Below are 19,448 nucleotides of genomic sequence, written 5' to 3' on the forward strand. Positions count from 1 at the left end.
AGGCCGCCGTGCTTCTGCCTGGACGAGAGCGCGACACAGCGGGCCCCGGAGGCCGGTTCCGGTACTGCAGGAGGCAGCTCCAAAGGCAAAAGCCAGCACAGCCCCAGCAAGCAGTTCCTGGCGGGGAACAATAGGCTCCTCTCGCCGCTAAGGGCTCATCTGCAATGTGCCGCAAACTTCACACAAAGCCGGGCGGAAAGAGGCGAGGGAGAGGGAGAAGAGGGAGGAAAAAAACGGCTACTACCGGCTGTTCCGGGGCGCGGGGCCGGTGCGGGGCCCTCCCGTGCCAGGCTCGCGCCGACCGGCCTCTCTCCGCTGGCTGCCGGCGGGGGGGGTGGGGGGGTGGGGGGGGCGGGGGGGCGGGAAAGGTGGATTTGGAAAGCGGGGACGAATTTTTTAATTGGACTAAACCCAACGCCCTGAGTTCAAGGGGAGAGAAAACAACAACCGAAGGGGGCACTGGTGGGATGTGGACTTTCGGAAAACTTTCCGAGTCCCCCGGGCCGAGGTGTTTCCAAGGGCAGGAAGTCGCCCCGGATGGCACCGCGGGGGCGGGGGGGGGCAGCAGGAACCCCTCATTTCGAGGCATGAGGGCTTTAAAACTCCCCAAAGGAGAATGCCGAGTGCTCTCCCGAGTAGGAGGTGCCCTGGAGAGGTTTGTCAGCAGGAGCCTAGGCTCAGGGTCACTCCATGAATATTTCTTTTTCCTTCTTTCTCTTGAGATATTACGGCCTGTAATCTAAGTGCCTCAAGACTGCTGTATACAATCTAAGCCGCTCATATCTTTCTGTACATTGGCAAATGGAACATGCAGCACAAAAATAATGGAGGAGGAAGGTCTTGGCCCTCACCCTGGATGGGCAGCAGCCCCCAGTGGCACTGCAAGCCTCTTCTCTTCTGCCTGTGGTGTGCGCATTGTTTGTAAACACTCGCCTCCTGACGTGTTTTCCACATGGGAAACCAGGAGAAGACCTGCACGCCGACCATGGTGGAGCTTGGTGCCACTTGGGCTAAACAGGCGCAAGAAAGGGCCCATGGGGTGAAGCGTGTCTTCCATCAAGCCGTGGCTCCTCAGGTAAAGCAAGCGGTGCCCAGGTGGGCATTGTCCTACCCTGGCATGCAAACAGCCCCAGATGAGTGCTTGCTCCAGTTTAAGACACTCTCTGAAGGAATATTTGCCCCTCACAACCCATACATTAAAATCCAAATTTAGATTGGGCCTACAGGGTTGGGGTTTTTTTAAGCAGAACTCAATAAAGTCAGTAAGGAGCTGTGTTTTAGAATCAATGGCACATGATGGCCTCCAGTGAGCACTTAAAGAAGGAAATCTGCAATTCCTTTCTACTCCCTGTACTAACTTCAGAAAACAAATTTTTTTTTCCAAAGAATTTTTTTTCCCTTTTGACTTGCATGCTGCTTCAGCTTGAATATAGAGACAGATAAAATAATGCTCGGTGAGATTTGCCCTGGGTTCATGATTTAGGGGGGAAAATGGAGATATACCTAAGTTTCAATTTAATGCTCTGTACTGAAAGTTGGTGGTGTGTGGATTTCAGAGTATGAAATGCATAGCGAGTGTCTTATTCACTGTAGCATTAAGAGCCTTCCATCCCCCCCCGCCCCCCCCCCCTAAAATTAGACCTTCAGATTTTGGTCTGGAGCTCCTGTCTCTGACACTCTGAGCTTCTGCTATGTCAGCTACAGTATGCCTAAGACTGCCAAAGCAGGATAATACAAATCAGAGAGGTTTAAAACAAGCGACTGGGGGCCTAAATCTCTCTTTTAGAGTCACAGTCAAACCTCCATTCAGGGGAGGGCGGTGGTTTTTAATCATGCCTTAAAAATTCCTTAAAAGCAGGGGGTCTCCCCACCGCGAGGGGCGGTCGGCGGAGGTGAGTCACCGCTCGCCCGGGCGCTCTGTGAGGGGAGCGGGGCAGAGGGGAGGACAGGCGAGTTGCGTAGCAGGGCTAGGTGGGTTTCCATGCTAAGCACAGCAATTGCGCACGGTCCCTTACGTAACTGTCAGCCGGGGATTCCCTAGACAGGGTCACTTTATTCAACCATTACACAGACCCCGGCCGCCGCTCCGGCGCGCCTGGGCTGCCGCGGCCGCCGCGACTGAGACTGCGGCTGCTGCAAGAGAGCGCGGAGGCTCCTCACAAAATGGCGGCGCCCATGGAAGCGGCAGCCCCATTTTGTGCCCGGCAGAGCCTGTCAACAAACGCCGACTTGGCCGAGGCTGAGGAACAGAAGGCGGCGGCTCGTTCGCGTTACGGAGCGCGGAGGGAGGAGAGCGGAGGATTTCACCGCCCTCCCGCCGCCGAGAAGAGACTCTCGAGCGCGCGCGTTGGGGGAGGGAGGAGAGGGAGGTGAAGGGGACGCGAGCAGTGAGCGATCAGAGGCTGCGTTATCCCAGCGCGGAGCTGCCGGAGCTGCGGCGCGGGGGAGGGGAAGGCGAAGGCCGAGGCGGGCGGCTTTGGCGCTGCCCTCGCCGGGGCGTAGCTCCCGGAGACCCGGGGGCTGCGGGGACTCGGGGCTGCAGGAGCGGCTGGCGACGCCGGGCCGGAGCCCGGGGCTGCCCGCACGGGGGGCGATGCGCCCCGCTCCCGCACGGCCCGGGCGGACCGGACCCTCCCTGTCGGATTCCGGCGAACCTGTAATGAGTGACAGGACCATCGAGCTCCCTGTTTAGCTAACTAGGTCACTGTCAGCACTTAATTACTGTTTGTTTCATTTTAGTGCGTGCCTTATGAATAAACCGGCTATTAGGCTGATGCTTCAAGTAACATTATCCAGCACCAAGGTACAAAATGTGTGTATTGGACTCTGATCTTGCGATGCCAGCTTGGTAATAATTACTATTTTACATTAACGATGTCTTGGTTCTTATAGCTTGGTTATTAGGCTTATAGGTGAAACAGGTGGAGATCCCTTACGATAAGGTTGTGAAGCTGATTCTAGAATGACACCACCGGCTTTATTTGTTTTACGTTTGTAAAAGGGGCTCCTCCGTTTTTAGAGGTAGAGAAGGGGCTTGTGCATTAAGACTTTTTTCTGATCTATTTGTCTTAATATGCATGCTTTTTAATGGTATTAAATAAAGGAAATGACCTGTTTCTGGTGGAAGTTATAGATTTTAAATGTACCAAAATTACCTTGATATTAAGGAATTATGAAATGTCTTGTTGCCTACTAAAGAGTCAAAGATCAAAAGTAAGGAAAAGGGAAAAATCTTGCTATTTAGAAAAAAGTCTTTTTATTGATCTCTGTATAGTATTTGTCAATGCAATTTGCGTTTATTTGTAAAATAAAACCTGTATTGTTTGTAAGTGTTACCATATACAGTGAATTTCAGTGTGTAAGTGTTACGGAATTCTTGCAGACAGACAGGATAGGTCCAGTACCTGAATTGTCACTTATTCAGTGCTGCTTGCATGGGGTTTTGGCCTCTCTGTTGGTTTTGGCCTCTCTTTTTAAAGTATAGCTATGTTAAGTGAGTGTTCTGTTATAGCACCTGTATCCTGTGTGTCAGTTTCAGGGTGGTTTTTTTTTTGTTGTTGTTTTTTTGGGTTTTTTTTTTTTTTGGTGTTTTTTTTTAATCTCTAATACTAAATTTTGCACTTATTACGTATCTGCAGTATTGCTGCTTTACAGAGAGCAGGCCACAGTTCTTGTCAGTGTGTCACTAACTCTGCATTTGCTTTCTGGTGGGTGAAATATTCTCACTCATTTCCATTTTAGCTTGTGCTGCTCTTGAATTGTGGCAACATTATGTTCTGATGAGTGTAACTAGTATCACTAGCTATATGCTACTTGTATTAAACAGTAAACTGTAAATCCTTAGAAAGGGAAGTTAATTTTATTTGTGTGCTCTATACATGGTTTTTGAAAATGCAGCCTATTAGATGGAGTAGAGAATCTAGTAAATTCCCTCTTAAGACTGCAGGCAGCATGTAATAGAGGTGCAATGTAAAAATAAGCACAAGAATTACAGGATGGAGTTCTGGTAGAGGAGAGGATCAGAAAAGCAAAATTGGTAAATTTTAGTAACATGCAGATCAACCATATTTAATAAAAAATGTTAAAGTGTTGGAGTCACTGCAAATGCTGGGCTAAAGACTTCACTGTTTGCTTAACTTGCTGTGGCAAATGTACACTTCAGCAAGGGGTGTTTACTCAGTAAGCCTTACCCGTTCTTAGTGAATAATACTTTCAAATTCTTTATTACATTTTAGTGTGCTAGTTTCTTTTAAAGATTCTGCTACTTAGTATAGACCATAAGGGACTAGTCTTCAATGGTACACCATTAAATCATAAGTGAAAGGTCTTACGCATGAAATTAAATGCTAAACAGCATAACAAATGTGGCAAAGTGGAGGTCCAGCATTACAGGCTACTTCTGCACACTTGTTCACAGTTTTGAGTACAGTTACTGGAACTTAACTAGCTCAGGAGGCTTGGGTTAGATAATCTTAAAAAAATAAAGTAAAAACACTTTTACGTTGAAAACACTCACCTTCTTAAGCTGTTTATTTAAATAATTTATGACAGTTACCCTCCTAAATCTTCCAACAGGATGTGCACCTTCCTCATTTCAACTTTATGGTATTATTACTCAGGAAATAAAACAGAGGGGAAATTTGGCTACATAAACACTATTGAAAATACCCAAGTAAATTGATTAAACACTTTAAAAATGTTACCTGTAATTATTGTAATTTTTAAATACTTGCTGTTCTTCACAAAGGTCTACCTCTTGGAAGTAGTGAATTTTACGGTTATCTAAACTCTTAAGCTATAAGTACTTCAAAGTTGAGCAATGAAGTATGAAATGCGAAGCAGGAAAACCCTAAATGCAACTGAAGGAGAAGTAAAAATAAATACGTAAATGCATTCCCACTAGATTTCAAAACTGCCATACTTTTGAAATCCTAATTCTTTTGTGGGTCCTGACTTTGGTGTTCTGAACCCTCTGGGTTGGCAATACTTCAGCAGTAAGTTTAGAAAGATTGTCAAATTCATATCATTTTCTTGCAGGCAAAAAAAAAAAAAATGCTGCTTTAAGTTATCATAACTGTAATGCAGATTAGGGCCTTGATGGCAAAAAATGTTTTGATGTTCTAGCAAGCATTGGTCCATAGCACAGAAGTAATGAATATCCTGACAGCAAATGGGTGCTGGTTTTTTCTTAAAAAAAAAACAAAACAAAACACATTTTTTTATTCTTAAAATTACCTTAAAATTAAAGGTAAATTACCTTTACCTTTAATCTCACACATTACTTTATTATGACCTCTCTGTCAGTGTGATCTGGTGGATGGCACACTTCCACCTGCCACTATGGCTGTACAGTGTTCCCTGAAATAGCACTAGTGTGATTCATGTTTCTGGTTGAATGTGTGAAAGTTTGATTGAGATGCAAAACTGAGAGAGTTCTTCTGAATGTTAAAAAGGAACCATGCTCAGAAATACAGAAATGATAAGATTAAATTTGGCAAAGAGTTTTTGTAGATTAAGAATTATGGTGTCATACTTGGATGGGGAAGGTCCTGTTAACTTAAAGCAAAACCAAACCTAATAACTTCATGATGTTTGTTACAAGTAAAAGTGGTGAAATCCTACTAGTAAGAGAGTTCTGCAGATTTGCCAGCAATAATTTCTTGTCACGTAGCACTGTTTCATCTTTATATTTTTACCAATTCAAATGACAGTCAACAGTAGCTAAAATTATGTTGAAATTTCTCTGAGTAAGCAGTTGCCTTACCTAACTTTTATATGGGCATAAATGAAAAGGGAAGTAATTTGTGCAACTGTGAATATGTGGACAGACACATGTGACAATTTATGTATTTCAGTGTAATATGTGCTAGAAGAACACTTCTGAAAACTTAAATAGTAAATAAAAGAAATACTGGCCAAATAACATATAAACTAAGTAATCTATTAAAATTGCCCAAACAAATCAAGATCTTAAAGCAGTGAAAATACACGAATACCTGCATACTTTAAAAATAAGAAATGGGTTGTTATTTAATTATGATTCTCAATGTGTCTGTTGGTGATATGCTTAATCTGGATTTGGCCTTACAGACTATTGATAGATAGGTGCATTGCATTGAATACTGTTGTGTTGCCCAGATAAAAGGAAGTATTTTTATTTTCAGAGTAACTGGAAAACAAATCCCCTCAAACTTAGTGCATTGGTCAAATGCTGATGTAACAGCTAATTTGAAAACCATGCTTAAAACATAGGACTTAAATTTTTAACTACAGTTATGTCTAATACAACTGGAAAAAAAAGCTAATAAGAAATAGTTTTTGAAGTTGTCTACTATAAAGGGTTATCAAATGTAGTATCAGTTTAGTATCAGTTCCTGTTGCTTGCAGAAACAGGATAGCATTTAAAGCTCTTGGGAAATTTATGACTGTTAATCTTCAGATATTATAAAAATGTTTATTAGGCTGAGCTGCAACTACTTCTGAATTTTGAACCTTAGTGTGAGATCTATCTTACCCAGAATCTTGCTGCAAACTCTCTTTGTAAGCAATGAAAATCGCTTAGGAAAATACAGAAACGGTGTGCATATATATATATATATATATATATATATATATATGCTCCTAGATCTTCTAACAGTTCTTGATTTTGGGGCTTCTGAGGCTCTCAGGGTCTTTATGTTTAAGAGTAGTTGATGCACAAAGCAGGATCAGTGTCTGGTTCTGAGCTGAGATGCACTTAATAGTGTTCAGAAAGGAGTGAGCATAGTCCCCTTACCCTTTACCAAGAGGCAAGAGTGCAGTTTGGGTATTTGGGGCGTAGCCGTGTTCAAACGTGTTACGCAAGGCAGGCTGCTTAGCCTTGTCCTTATCTAGCTTGTGTGTGCTGTGGGAGACGGCGTGCTGGGGAAAGGCCTCTTCGCGCCATGGAACTCCCTTGCATGAAATAGAAAACAGTCAAGAAGCTGGAAAAATTCTAATAGTCCTGCTAAAGAAAAAAAAGGGAGATGAAAGAAAATGGGCAGTTCACATGGGATTTGAGCAAGAGAGTGAGGAAAATCTGATCATTTTGGGTGGGACAACTCCCTCTCTGTGGTCTTTCAAGCAGTGTTACAGGTGACTTTAGATAGGAGGTGACAGATCTCCTTAGGTGCATTTACCCTGAAGTTTGTTTCTATCTTTTGCTGATTCAGGAATATTAAGTACTGTTCACACTGCATTGCAAATTAAGAAATTAGACTTCTTTATTGTTCTAAGTATTTTGTTCCAGTTTGTTGAACACAAACTTCCCAGTGGCTTGAGTCACATGCTGCACTACAGACTGCTTGTAGTAAGTTCCCCAGCATAAACAGTTAGTGGCCTGAATTTACAGAGTGATCTCTCAGAATGAAACTTCTTCCTGTCTTGTTTCATCTTTCACAAAGTTACTCTAGTGATTCTTTACAAAGTCAAAATATTTTTTTTCAATGCTGCAAGTTTGGCTAGATTTATAAGACAGTAAAAGTGAAGTAAGCCTATCTGTGAATGAAACACTGAGAATATTGTGTTTCATCTGTTACCTTTATTTTAATAAGTCTGGTCTCATTCTTCACTTTGCTTTAGGAAAATTAAATAATGTCACAGTTTTTCCTTTGAGAGGTTGCCAAGCTATTACAGAGCCTCCATGGCATTCCATTGGAATTAATTTTGCTTAGAAGTTATGAAAATGGAGTTTTGCATTCTTAAGCCAGGTGTTTGTGTCATGTTTGCACTAATATACAGAAATTATAGTACGCATTTGATAGTGTGAATTTCCTCATGTCATTTAATTTTTGTTCTAAGGAATCATCTCCTTTTGCCAAAATATGCTAATTAAGTTTTCAAAGATGTTTTAAAATTATTTTTTAATATATATTTGGGTAACTAGCTGCAGCCAAGTTAATCTCAGGATCAATTTATTTATTTATAGAAGAAAACACATAGACATTCAATTTACTAATTTTTTGTCTGCCAGAGAGTTCTTGACATTAAATACAAGTCTAATAGTTTCTGTTTGCATCTGAACATAAAATTATGTATAATTACATGGCAGCCTTAACATATGTTAAAATTAGGTTGAAGAGTTCAGTGCTCATTGCTTATGTTTTCCATCTGTGACATCATGCATGTGTATCATGATAATCCTTAATTATATGATCACTTTTTTAATGCATGATCCTTCAGTTTGAGATGGAAACTTCTCACTGAAGTAAAAAAATACAGGTTTTTTTTATTATTTATTGTGGGGTTTTTTGGTTTGTTTGTGTTTTTGTTTTTGTTTGTTTGTTTGTTGTTTTTTGGGTTGGGTTTTTTGGGGGTTTTTTTGTGTTTCCTGCAGGCTTTTCTAGAGTAACCATTAGGAGAGTGTCTGAATGCTCATACTAATGAATTCCCAAAATTCTGAACTAGTAGCATTATCATCAGTATATTGCTGGGAAAGCTAAGGCATAGAGGGATTCAGTAAAAGAATGGCTGCTAAATTGGGTTGGTTTTCATTTAATCAAAGCACAGTTTCACTGAATATAATGTACAGGTTATTTGAGGGTACAGGTTGTTCAGCAGTAGGAGTGCTAGCCATAATTTTAGAGCTGTGTTAAATTCAGCAATAGGCTTTTTCTTGAACTTGTGGGTACATGCTGTGGTCCTGTCTGCATTATTAAGGCTTTTCCTTGTGCAGCGTTATTGGGGTGCTCCGTTCCTCGGACTGATTGCACTGCTGGGAAGGCTGTATACATACAGTAGATTCTCCTTGATATTTCTGCGTTTATTTTCCAACAGCTTGAATTTGGAACTCAGAAAATGAGAAGCACTTCGTTAGAGGCCACCAGTTCGATACAAGAGACTTGCTACTCTGTAAATCCGTGATAAAGACAGAAATAGAAGTGGTGTGTACCCAGCAGGATGCATTTGCGGTAGCCTCCCAACATTCCCTATCCCTCCCTCCCCCCCGAGGCTGCTGCTGGCTTTTGGCGGGTCCTGGGTGCCAGAAGAGGGAGCACGGAACACAGCAGAGCCCCGCCTGAATGTCCCTGCTCCTGCCTCAGGTAGGAGGAACTCTGCAAGGACCATCATTTAAAGAATGGAACAGTTCTGTTAGCTAGCCTGAATGGCATGGGAGAATTCCCCAAAAGGTTACTTAGTTTGCTCATCTCTGCTCCAGAGGTTCTGGTGGCTCCTCACTAGCAAAGACTTAGCCTCATAAGTACTGTCTGCCTTTTTAATTTTTATTTATTTGTTTAGGTTTTAAGAAAGGACTGACTGATGAATGGCTAGCATTTATAATGTTGATGGGTTTTTTTGTTCTCAGTTTGGTACTACTGGCTTCGGTTAGGTCTGAGAATGATAGAAGAACTTTACACAGCTGTTCGCTTTATTTCTCTTTACCCCTTCCACATCTCATTGTCACAAAATGTTTGAGACATGTCTTTTGATTAGAACACCAAGGGCTACTCCACGGTCACAAGACTCTTTCTTGAGGGCAGGGGAAAACACACAAAAAACCCAAACCAAACCAACCAACCAACCAAATCCCCCCCCCCCCCCCAAAAAAAAAAAAAAAGAAAAAGAAAAAACACACACACACAAAAAAAATCAACCCCCCCCCAAACAAACAGAGCAACCAAACAAACCACACCCCGAATCTGGTTGGGCAAAGAGAAGAGTTTCCAATTCCAGTATATGATCTTCACAAGCACAATTACTGTAGAATAGAGAGGTTTATGGCTTGAATTCAATAACACAGTTCTGTAAAAAAACTTTTCATTAAAGAGTCCACTGGGTATTTGGATGATATACTGCACATCTATTGTAATGAAGAGTCACCAAAGGTCTGCCTTTTGGTACTCTTCTGGTTCTGGGGAAGAGGCAGAAACAAAGACTTGCTTTTTGTTTGTTCTTGTTGGTTTAAATGGGCAGTTGTGATAGAGGTCAATGAAGCTGACTTTTATATGCCTCCAGTTGGTTCAGTGCTGGCTGGAGAGAAACAGACATTTCTCAAACAAATCGTTGAAGCAGCTTCAATGTTCTTCACCATCTTTTCATGGAAAGTGAGGGGATGTGATGTTAGCAAATTTTTGAAGGAAAATTTGGTGGGCAGGATTCTGTATGACCTTTTCAGTAGCTCAGCACATCTCCCCCTGCCTTAGTACATGACAGAACTCCACCACAACACATATGCTGTGCAGTCACCAGCATTTTATAAAGCTATCATGCACATTGAAACACTGCAGCTTTCTAGGTGTTTTGAAAGTGGGTGTCTTGTCTGATGGAGTTTTGTCCATTGCCACACCAGAGTACTTGCACTGGATGTTAGGAACAAATTTTAAAATTAGCTAAAGCAAAGCCACTGATCACCTAATTGGGTTGCTACTGCCTTTGTAAAGCTTGCTGACCTTTAATATGGAGTAGCTGTAAATATTAACACCCACAGCTTTGTAAATGCAAATAAAGTCACGGGAAGTTTAACGTTTGGAAAGGAAGTAGCAAATAGGCATGTGCAGGAGCCTGGGTGTGTCAGGAGGAGAGGCCACTGCAGGCCAGATATCTTGGGTGGCACGTTTGGAGCACAAACTATCAAATGCAGCACTGTACCAGCCTCACTTGTGCACTGTTCTTTGTGCTGGTGCCCCCACCTATCAGCCAGAGAACAGGAGCTCTTTAAGCCACTGCTCCCAGCATTACTTCCAAGACTTAAACTCAACTAGCTAAAAGGGGGTTATGCATGTACATCTGTTGGAACTGGAGTCCAGGAGTTGAGTGCCATTCTTCAGAAAATGTTGGATCATCTCTTAAAACTGGAGTACTAGTATTCTGTGAAATGTTTATCCTATGGATGTTTAAAAGTAGTAAAGATTTAACTACTGAATAAATGGTTTGCTTTATCATCCTTCATTCATGTGAAAATTAATTGGACAAAACTGCTGCCAATTCACTACTCAAAGATGGTAAGTAAAGATACCTGCGAAGAAACTCACCAGCTGAGTTCATATTCTGTAGCAGTGTTGCCAATTAACTTTTAATAAGGGGTTACTACTTTAAAGTACTTAATATATATCTTGATCTCTAAAAAATGAGTTTTCAGCATGTTTATAAAGTTGGAAGAGAGAACATTTAACATTGTTAACATTTTTTGGTCTGGATATAAGATACAAAGCACAGTTTGAATGTATATACATTTGTAGTGTTTTATCCCAGAATTTGGCTTTATTAAGCTCTTTCTCATATAGTGTCTGATGAACCACTTACACAAGAAATAAGGGTGTGTGGAGAGGAGATGGGAGAAAAGCAGACAGTATTTTTGTTACTCCTTTGCACACCAGTCACTTCTGAAAGTACACTGTAATTTCAGCAGAACTTAGCAGTGTTTTGCACATTGTTATATTGGTTTAAAAATATTTTATACTTCGCAGTTGTTATTTAACTTACAGACATGAACAATAAAATTTTGTTGTTTGAACTTCTGCCTAATTGTAATGAAAGGAGAAGTACAAGCTCTGCAAACAGATTTTATTGAAGTATGAAAACAGAGCCAGCAGTTTACACAATCTACAGAGATGACATGTCATTACCACAAACTAGCTACTACAGGAAGTAACTCTTGAATTGTGTACCGGATTATGTATTAACTTAAGACTCTGCATACATAAAATTATTTGGGGACAGATATTCCATGTTCTTTAAGAGCCTCTTAAAAAAATCTTAACAGACAACTCCTAACTCTTTTATTGAAAAAGTTTTGATATAAAAGCTCACATCTCCTCAAAATATGGAATGCAATGTAACTAAGAAGGCAGTTTTTTTGTGGGGTCACCTCTGAGACATGAAAATAGGTGTGCACAGTGTCCACATCTCCTCTTGACCAACACAATCTCATAGTGCTGTTTCCTTATAAGAAAACCAAGATTTTGGGTAAATCCCTGATGCTGAGAACCTGCAGGTAAATAATTTAGATAACGATGTCACTAACCTAATGCAGTAGTTGACTTGCCAAACTAGTAACTCATGAATTTGTAGCAGCTGTGGTCTGAGTAGCTAGCTTCTGAGTGTTAGTGATAGCTTTCCCTTCCAGCAGAGTGGCTTTCTAAAGTTATGCACTAAATACTTAAAACTGATGGCAAGTTCTGGAACCACTGCTAGTAGTTAGGTACCAAATTGTTCCACAATTTTTTATTAGTTTAAACTAGGTGCTGCCTCCAAAAAGAAGCACATCATACATCTTCATCCTCTTATTCCTTCTTTCCTCTTGGCATTAGCATTTCACACCTGTACTGCAACATAGATAAAGATTAATTCAGCTGAAAATTTACAGGACAAAAAATTGTATTTCAAATGGACTTACTTGGTACCACTGTGTGAAGGGCATCATCAGTGGAAGAGAATGTAGAAATAAGAGTCAGAGAAAGACAGGACTCCTTCCTCTAGTCTTCCTTCAAAGGCTCCAGCATCCACTCTAATCAGATAAAAACAGCAGGACAGAGCATTGGAACATTGTCCCCTGTGTTATCACTGGTGAGGGAGTAGAAGAAATCTGAAGTCAAGGCAGCTAGGTGCTGCTAGCACTTCCTTGTTGCTCTTTAGAAGGATGATAATGTGGTGGCTCTTTTGATAAATATTTCCTCTAGTTTGCTTAGCCCGGTTGTCACCGGCATTTTGAAAGGAGTGCACCTGGCTGAATTGTTAACTGTGCTCTTATTTCTTTTTCAGGGGAGGTGGGGTACAACTGTCATCTTGTGGTGTTTTTAAGAAAACAGAAATAGAAAACTAACTTTCATTTTATATGCATCATGTCCATGTGGGATGGACACAGATGATACAAAAATTAGAAAAGTCTTTTTGGCTGTTAATAACTGTGTTATATTTTCCTTCTGTTGCCAGGTTTCAGTCTTTTTGCCCCCAAACTGCACTGCATCCAAAGACCTAAAATTTGGAGTGTGCAGGCCTTGGAGATGGAGGGAAGTTGAGCATAACAAGAGCCTGCTGGATATTTTCAAGGCTGAGATTAAGAAATAAATTTCTCTCCTCCACTTATGAAGAGTCTAGTATAGGACCTTTTGGACCATGGCACATTTATATTTAGATTTTCTTTACCTATATACTTTTTTTCCCCTTAATTTTTATGTGGACAAGTTTTAAAATAAATGCATATATGAAAAAAAAATCCACATCTAAAGTCTTGCAATTAAGGGATATTGTAGGAGTGGTATACTTCCTACATGTTTTCATATAAATGAGAGGGACAGAGGACATATAGCACAAGCTTGATTTTGATTAATGTTTTCAGTCAATATTACCTTAATGCTGAAGTACCAAAACACTGCCTTCTGTACTGCTGTCCTCCCATAGACGTGTTGGTTTTAACTCTTGATAATTTGCATCCATTTTAGACTTCTTTCCATCTTCCACTTCTTCAACCTTCTCTCAGCAGCACTTTGCCACTGGAGCTACAGAATATCTATCTGGAGATTCATTGCACCCCCGTAAGTGTGGAGGGGAGAATAAAGTTGCAGTTAATCCCAAACTATAATTTTGAGTTGCAAACAGTAAAGTTAAACAACTGAACAAGAAGCACAGATTTTTAACTGTTGATTTTCAATTAGAACTCCTCTGCTTCCCCATGCAATTATATCAAATTCATGCTGAGCTTTAGAAGAATGGGGAGAGGTAGCTCTTCTAACAGGTCACAGTGGAAATTTTACCATTCCAGTGATGCAAAAGAGTTTGTCTGGAGTCCAAAGTAGGGCAGCAGCATCATCATCATCCTCACACCTCCTCTGTCTTCAACTGCTAATGCCTTGGTTTCTGCAGAATAATGCAATGGCTAATCCTGTGTAAGAGTCCCAGTACCAATATGAGCTTTAAATTTCTTGAAAGCCTTGAAAGGCTCCAGAAGGACAAGTCAAATCCTTCTGCACAGGAATGAAGAAGAAATATGCAGTTTAGACCTTGAGACAAGTTCAGAGTAGTCAAATATAAGTAAACTCATTTTATTCAGTGAAAAATCTTTTTTTACAATAAAGCATTATAAAGAAGAATCTGCATTTATTTTGCAAGTAAAGCAGAGGATATGGGAAGTCAGGAATAGAAATGAAGAAACAGGATCACTTTTTTTTCCCCTCTTTCTAAAAGCAAAAATGTCATGTTTTAGGTAAAAGTCCATACTTTTCTAGCCCAGCTGTTGTCCTTCACATGCAACTGAGAAGCACTAAATAAAGCACTTGCTGTTATGATAGAATTTCTCTCTTACTCCAGTTTCTTTCTAAACCAGGCCTTAGTTCCATATTTCATGTAAAATAAAAGGAGCCAGGTGCTTCAGAACTGCCAAGACTGAACTGGGATGGCAGCATCACAATTTCTGTTTAACAGTTAACATCCATTAAAATTTTTCATTTCATTTAAAATTCTTCAAATCCTTTCTTTTTTCCAAATGGCTATTTGAAGTTTTATTTGTTTTAAATGGTAGAAAAAATCAGAAACAGATGATTTTTAAAAATGGAGATACTAAATGCGACCCTTCAACTGACACCAAACTCAGTTTTCATACAAGTTATTTTCCTATTTCTAGAGAACTTCCCTGTAATCTAAAAACATATCTTAACTGTATATTTGTGACATCTTCAATAACATTATGGGATTTTTATGTATAAAGTTGTGCGTGGAGGTAACTGAAAAAGCTTGGTTTAAGAATGTAAATGCTTCCTGGCAGAGACTCTCTTACCTTCAAGACCAACAATTTCCCATTACTCAAGCTCAGTGATTTTCCCCCCTTTTGTGTAGGATATGATTCAAAGAGTGCCCAACACAAGTTTCTCTTGGGGACAGTGCTGTGGTGAGTGAGTATGAAACAGGGAGAGTGTTGTTTTCTGTTTATTAGACTTTCAAAATGTGGATGTGCCTCTACAAGTTTTCTCCAAAGGCAACTGTTCACTCAGCATGACTTAAAAAGTCTGGGTCCTGTCATTTCCTGTGCAAACCAGGAGCCTTAACTGCTCAGAAGGTATTGTATTTCTGATAAATGTTCAATTTGTCATTATTTTAGAATAAGTTCAGGAGCTTGAACAGCAGAATTACAAACTTGGCATGTTATGAAGATATCATTATATTCAGAATTCTATGGCCACATTAAATGGCAAGAGCTGTGAACTGACATAACTTAATTTCTGAGTCAATATGGGGCCATTCTCCTAAGGAGTCTTCCCTCAAGGAAGCAGCTCTAATCCTCGCTATGTCAAGACTTTCTTGGGCACATGAAATTACAAAGGAACCTCATTGGCAAGTGAAATATGGCAGCAGGGAGTCATATCCAGTACTGTTGCACCTAGTAAAAGCCTACCTGGTGACTGGAAACATGACAGCCTTGGCATTAGTGAGTCTTGGTGTGCTCTGTGTTCCTTGGGCACTGGTGAGTGGATAGGACTCAACGTGAGTAGGGCTGCTCTGTGAGCTAGCACAAACGACCTGAGAATGTTTTGTCTCCTTGTCCACTCCTAGCCTCAGTAGAGGTGATGAAGGTAGCACCTGTCACAAAAGGGCTTGGCACCACGTTTCTAACCTCATCACATTTACCCTTGGGATATGTTAGTAGCCTTTTGCATCAGAGGCACAGTATTCCTCAGCACTACAGCTGTGCTTAAAGGAGCATTCTCCCCATGATTCCCTGTGAGAGGTGATAAGGATATTCAGTTTTTGAAGGTGAAGTGAGATCTCTGCTGTCAAAACAGTGAAAGTGCAACTACTTGTTCTATTGAACACCAGGTTCCATACATGTCAGTACTTGAAGCATGGATTAAGTGCAGAAAATTCAATGACAATTTCCTGACAGGTGATTGGTGAGGAAACTAGAGGAAATGCCCTAGCTGGACTTACTACTCATGAACAATTTGTCTGAGGGTGTAGAGGTTGAAGTCAGCTTTGGCTGCAGCTCTGAGTTTGTATAGTTTAAAATCCTGAGATAAAAAAGAAAAATGATAAAATTGCCAGTTTTGACTTCCAAAGGGCAAATTTGAGCTTGTTTGAGAATCTGCTGGACAGGATCACATGAGAGGCAGTCAGTTTCTCTGGCAGAGCTAGTTGACCTTCAAGAACAACCTTCTCAAAACACAGAACTGGTCACTTTCAAGTCAATAAAGGTAAGCAAAGGTGGTGCAAGGCCAGTATGGATGGACAGAACTCTCCAGACTGACTGCAAATACAAAATCTAGCCAATGGCAGTGTGCTGCCCATCAACTTCACTCTGGTGACTGGAGAGGTCCATGATGGACAGAAGAGGCAAATGTCATACCCATCTTTAAGAAGGCTGAGAAAGTGGATCCAGGGAACTACAAGCTAAGAACTCTAACCTCGATCGCCTGGAAGATTTTTCCTCCTGGAAACCATTTTTAATCTCATGAACTGCAAGAAGGTGATTAAAAATAGGCAGCATGAATTTACTATGGGCAAATTGTCCCTGATGAACCTGATTGATTGATCATTGTGAGGTGGACTGATTCTATGATGAGGGAAGAGTAGTGAATGTTGTTTACCTTGACTTTAGCAGAGCTTTTCCCAAGTCTTTGATAGTATCCTACCAGTCAAAATACTGAGATGTTGACAGATAAGCAGATTATAAGGTGGATGGAAAACTGGCTGAAATTCCAGGCCAGACAGGTTGTGATTGGCAGTCCAAAGTCCATCCCACAGCTGGTTGCTATTAGCAGTCTTCCTCAGGAACAGATTCTGGGATAAATGCTGTTTGGTATCTTCACTGCTAATGATCTGATAGGAGAACTTGCACTATCAGCAGATTCATGGGTGATACCAGCCTTCAGGGAAGGAATTGATATGCCAGAGGGCAGGGCTGTTGGCTCAGAGGGACCAAGACAAGCTGGAGGAATGCATTTCCAGGAGTCTCACCAACCTCAGCAAAGACAGATAAGAAGTCTTGTGCATGCTGGAGATGAACTGACTGAAGAGCAGCTTTGTAGAAAGGGACCTGTGGTACTGGTGGACACAATGAGCATGAGTTGGCAGTTGAGGCAAACAAGGTCAGCCTCATCCCACATTTCCTTAGCAAGCTGTAACCAGCAGGTCTAGGGAAGTAATTGTTCCCTTCTCTGGTGCTTGTGAGACTGTTTTTGCTGCCCAGCACAAGAGACTGGCACATGGTTTTGAATGCAGTGGTGTCACTAAGATAACACAGGCTGAAGTGTGTGTGTATGAGCTGAGTGTGATAGGGTGAATATAGGAAAGAGATCCAAACTCCTTGAAGATGTATGGTGATGGGAAGAGCTCATGGACACAAGTTGCAAAACAGGAAATTCTGCCTGTAAGGAAAAACATTTTCACTGTTAAAATAATTTAATGCTGGAATGGACTTTCAGTCAATATTGTGGAATCTCAGTACCTGAAGAAATTCAAAACCTGACTGAGCAAGATGCTTTAGTTGGAGATGCTTTGAATGAGAAATTGTACTAGCAGACCTCCAGGGATGACTTTCAACCTGTCCACCAGAGAAGAGGATCAAAGGCCAGCAAATGGCAATAATTTACCAGTGCAGATCTGCCCAAACCCATATTGTCAGAGAGCTCTAGAGTCAAAGATGAGGCACCTACACATTTCAACACTGAAAGGTGGCAGCTGAGTTTTCATTTGAGAACTGCAAGTTTCAATGAAGAACCCCTAAAATCTGAATATCTTTCTGAATCAAGTTCTTAATAGCCAATTTTAAAAAGAATTGATCTGTTTTCAAAGAGTGCAGGCTTCTCCCCTGAAGACATGAAAGATGTAAGAGGATGATTGATCAGGATTGCTTTGAGGGACATTTTCTTTTCTGTTGTCCTAAGATGAGATTGGAGGTTGTAGGAAATGGCAAATGTTTTGGAGTGGCCCTATTGTTTTCAGGACTTTAAATTGTTGTTTTCCTTTGTGAGTTTCCTATCTGCTAATAGTAATGCATACCTGTAGCTAGTGTACATGATTGCATTTGGCACCTTTTTGGAGTTAGTTGATAGTTGTCTTCTAACTGGTGCTAATTTCCATTTTCAGACACTCTGCTTAGCTTCAGCACTAGCAAAACTGCACATAGTGCTTGGGAAAAAAGTCACTATCTCTTTATGGCTGATCAAATTCTATCCATTTTATAAGAAAACTTTTTGTGTCACTAAAAATTAATAAACATGATACCTACTTTAATGGAATATATGATTTTTCCTTCTTCTAGTGTAATCATTCACAGTTTTGTAGCAGCTTCCACAGGTATAGGTTACAGGACAAATACAAGCAAGTAGATAATCCTTATATTTAAGAAAAAAATCCTCCTTATTTTTAAGTTTTGGTAACTTAAAAATGTTTCTTGTATTTTGTCTTAAATATATCATTTAATAGTTTGATAATGCCTCTGTCTCTATGATAAAACAGTTAGAATATAGATCTTCTTCCTTTCCCCAGTAGTATGTTAACAAATTAACATGCTGGCTTATATTTTATTAGAATTATGGGGAAGGGGAAATGAGATTTGCCAAATGGGGAAGGAAAAAATATTTATCAGATTCAACTCTTGGATTAAATTATATTATGCTCTGTAAGAAGAATTATATGGCTCTTCGAGTTTTTTTAGTAGAGGTTATGTGATCAAAAAGCCATGCTATATTCAGTCCATATACTAAAAGCATCACTCACATGCTGGTCATAAGAGTATGGTTCTGTAAAAAAATTGTCACTTGCAAGTCTTTTTTTCCCATAATTAAGAAAATAATTTCTATTTGAATAGCTTTGAAATTTCAAGATCGGAATCTTTTTATAAGCAATAGTTTAAAGCCTATGATATAATCTGAAAACTATCAAACATATGATCTTCCTAATGTGCCAGGACTTTGATTATATAAAAATACTTCATTGGTTCTTAGTGAATATTCATGAATGCTGTATATATGGTTGGTGTGCATATACACAGTATATGCAAAAACATTGCAAAAAATACAGCTTTATATTTATGGAAGATTTTAAAAGTAAATCATTCCTTTCTATCTCTTTTTCCCTCCCTAATTTTTAATTAATGCCTATTTAATGACTATCTATATTATCTTGGTATAATTTCTGGTGTGGTGATGTCTCTGTAGAATCATTGATATTTCCTTTAAAATGAGAACTGGAAGGCAGTCTATATTAGCTACTAGTTTACTTGATCATGTCCTGGAATATCCCTAGCCTTCAGTCAAACTCATTGAATTTCTCTCCTGTTTTAGAGTGTGCAGAGGCAGCTGATAGCCCTGAAGTCATGGTCAATGGGAATATAGTCAAAACAGTCAATATTATCCATAAAGTGAGTCAACTCATTTTAAAGCAGGCATCTACTTTTAGTCAGATGAATCACTCTCTAAACTTCATTGATGTAAGTATGTCAAGGTGGATGAGATGGATCCCACCCTCACATTCCCTTGATATTTCTCCTCACTTATTTG

The 19,448-nt window shown here is 40.3% G+C and overlaps 1 long non-coding RNA gene across 1 annotated transcript; it reads left to right on the plus strand.

Annotated features, from left to right (window-relative positions):
* Nucleotides 1-1,779: 1,779 nt before the first annotated feature.
* Nucleotides 1,780-14,236, plus strand: LOC310908461. Its single transcript, XR_014589856.1, has 4 exons — nucleotides 1,780-1,892; nucleotides 2,740-2,848; nucleotides 8,794-10,958; nucleotides 12,889-14,236. It is a non-coding gene; the product is annotated as an uncharacterized lncRNA (long non-coding RNA).
* The last annotated feature ends 5,212 nt before the right edge of the window (nucleotides 14,237-19,448 follow it).

The sequence above is a fragment of the Zosterops lateralis genome, assembly GCF_965231275.1.
Source record: "Zosterops lateralis genome assembly, chromosome: 4".
NCBI classification, from domain to species: Eukaryota; Metazoa; Chordata; class Aves; order Passeriformes; family Zosteropidae; genus Zosterops; species Zosterops lateralis.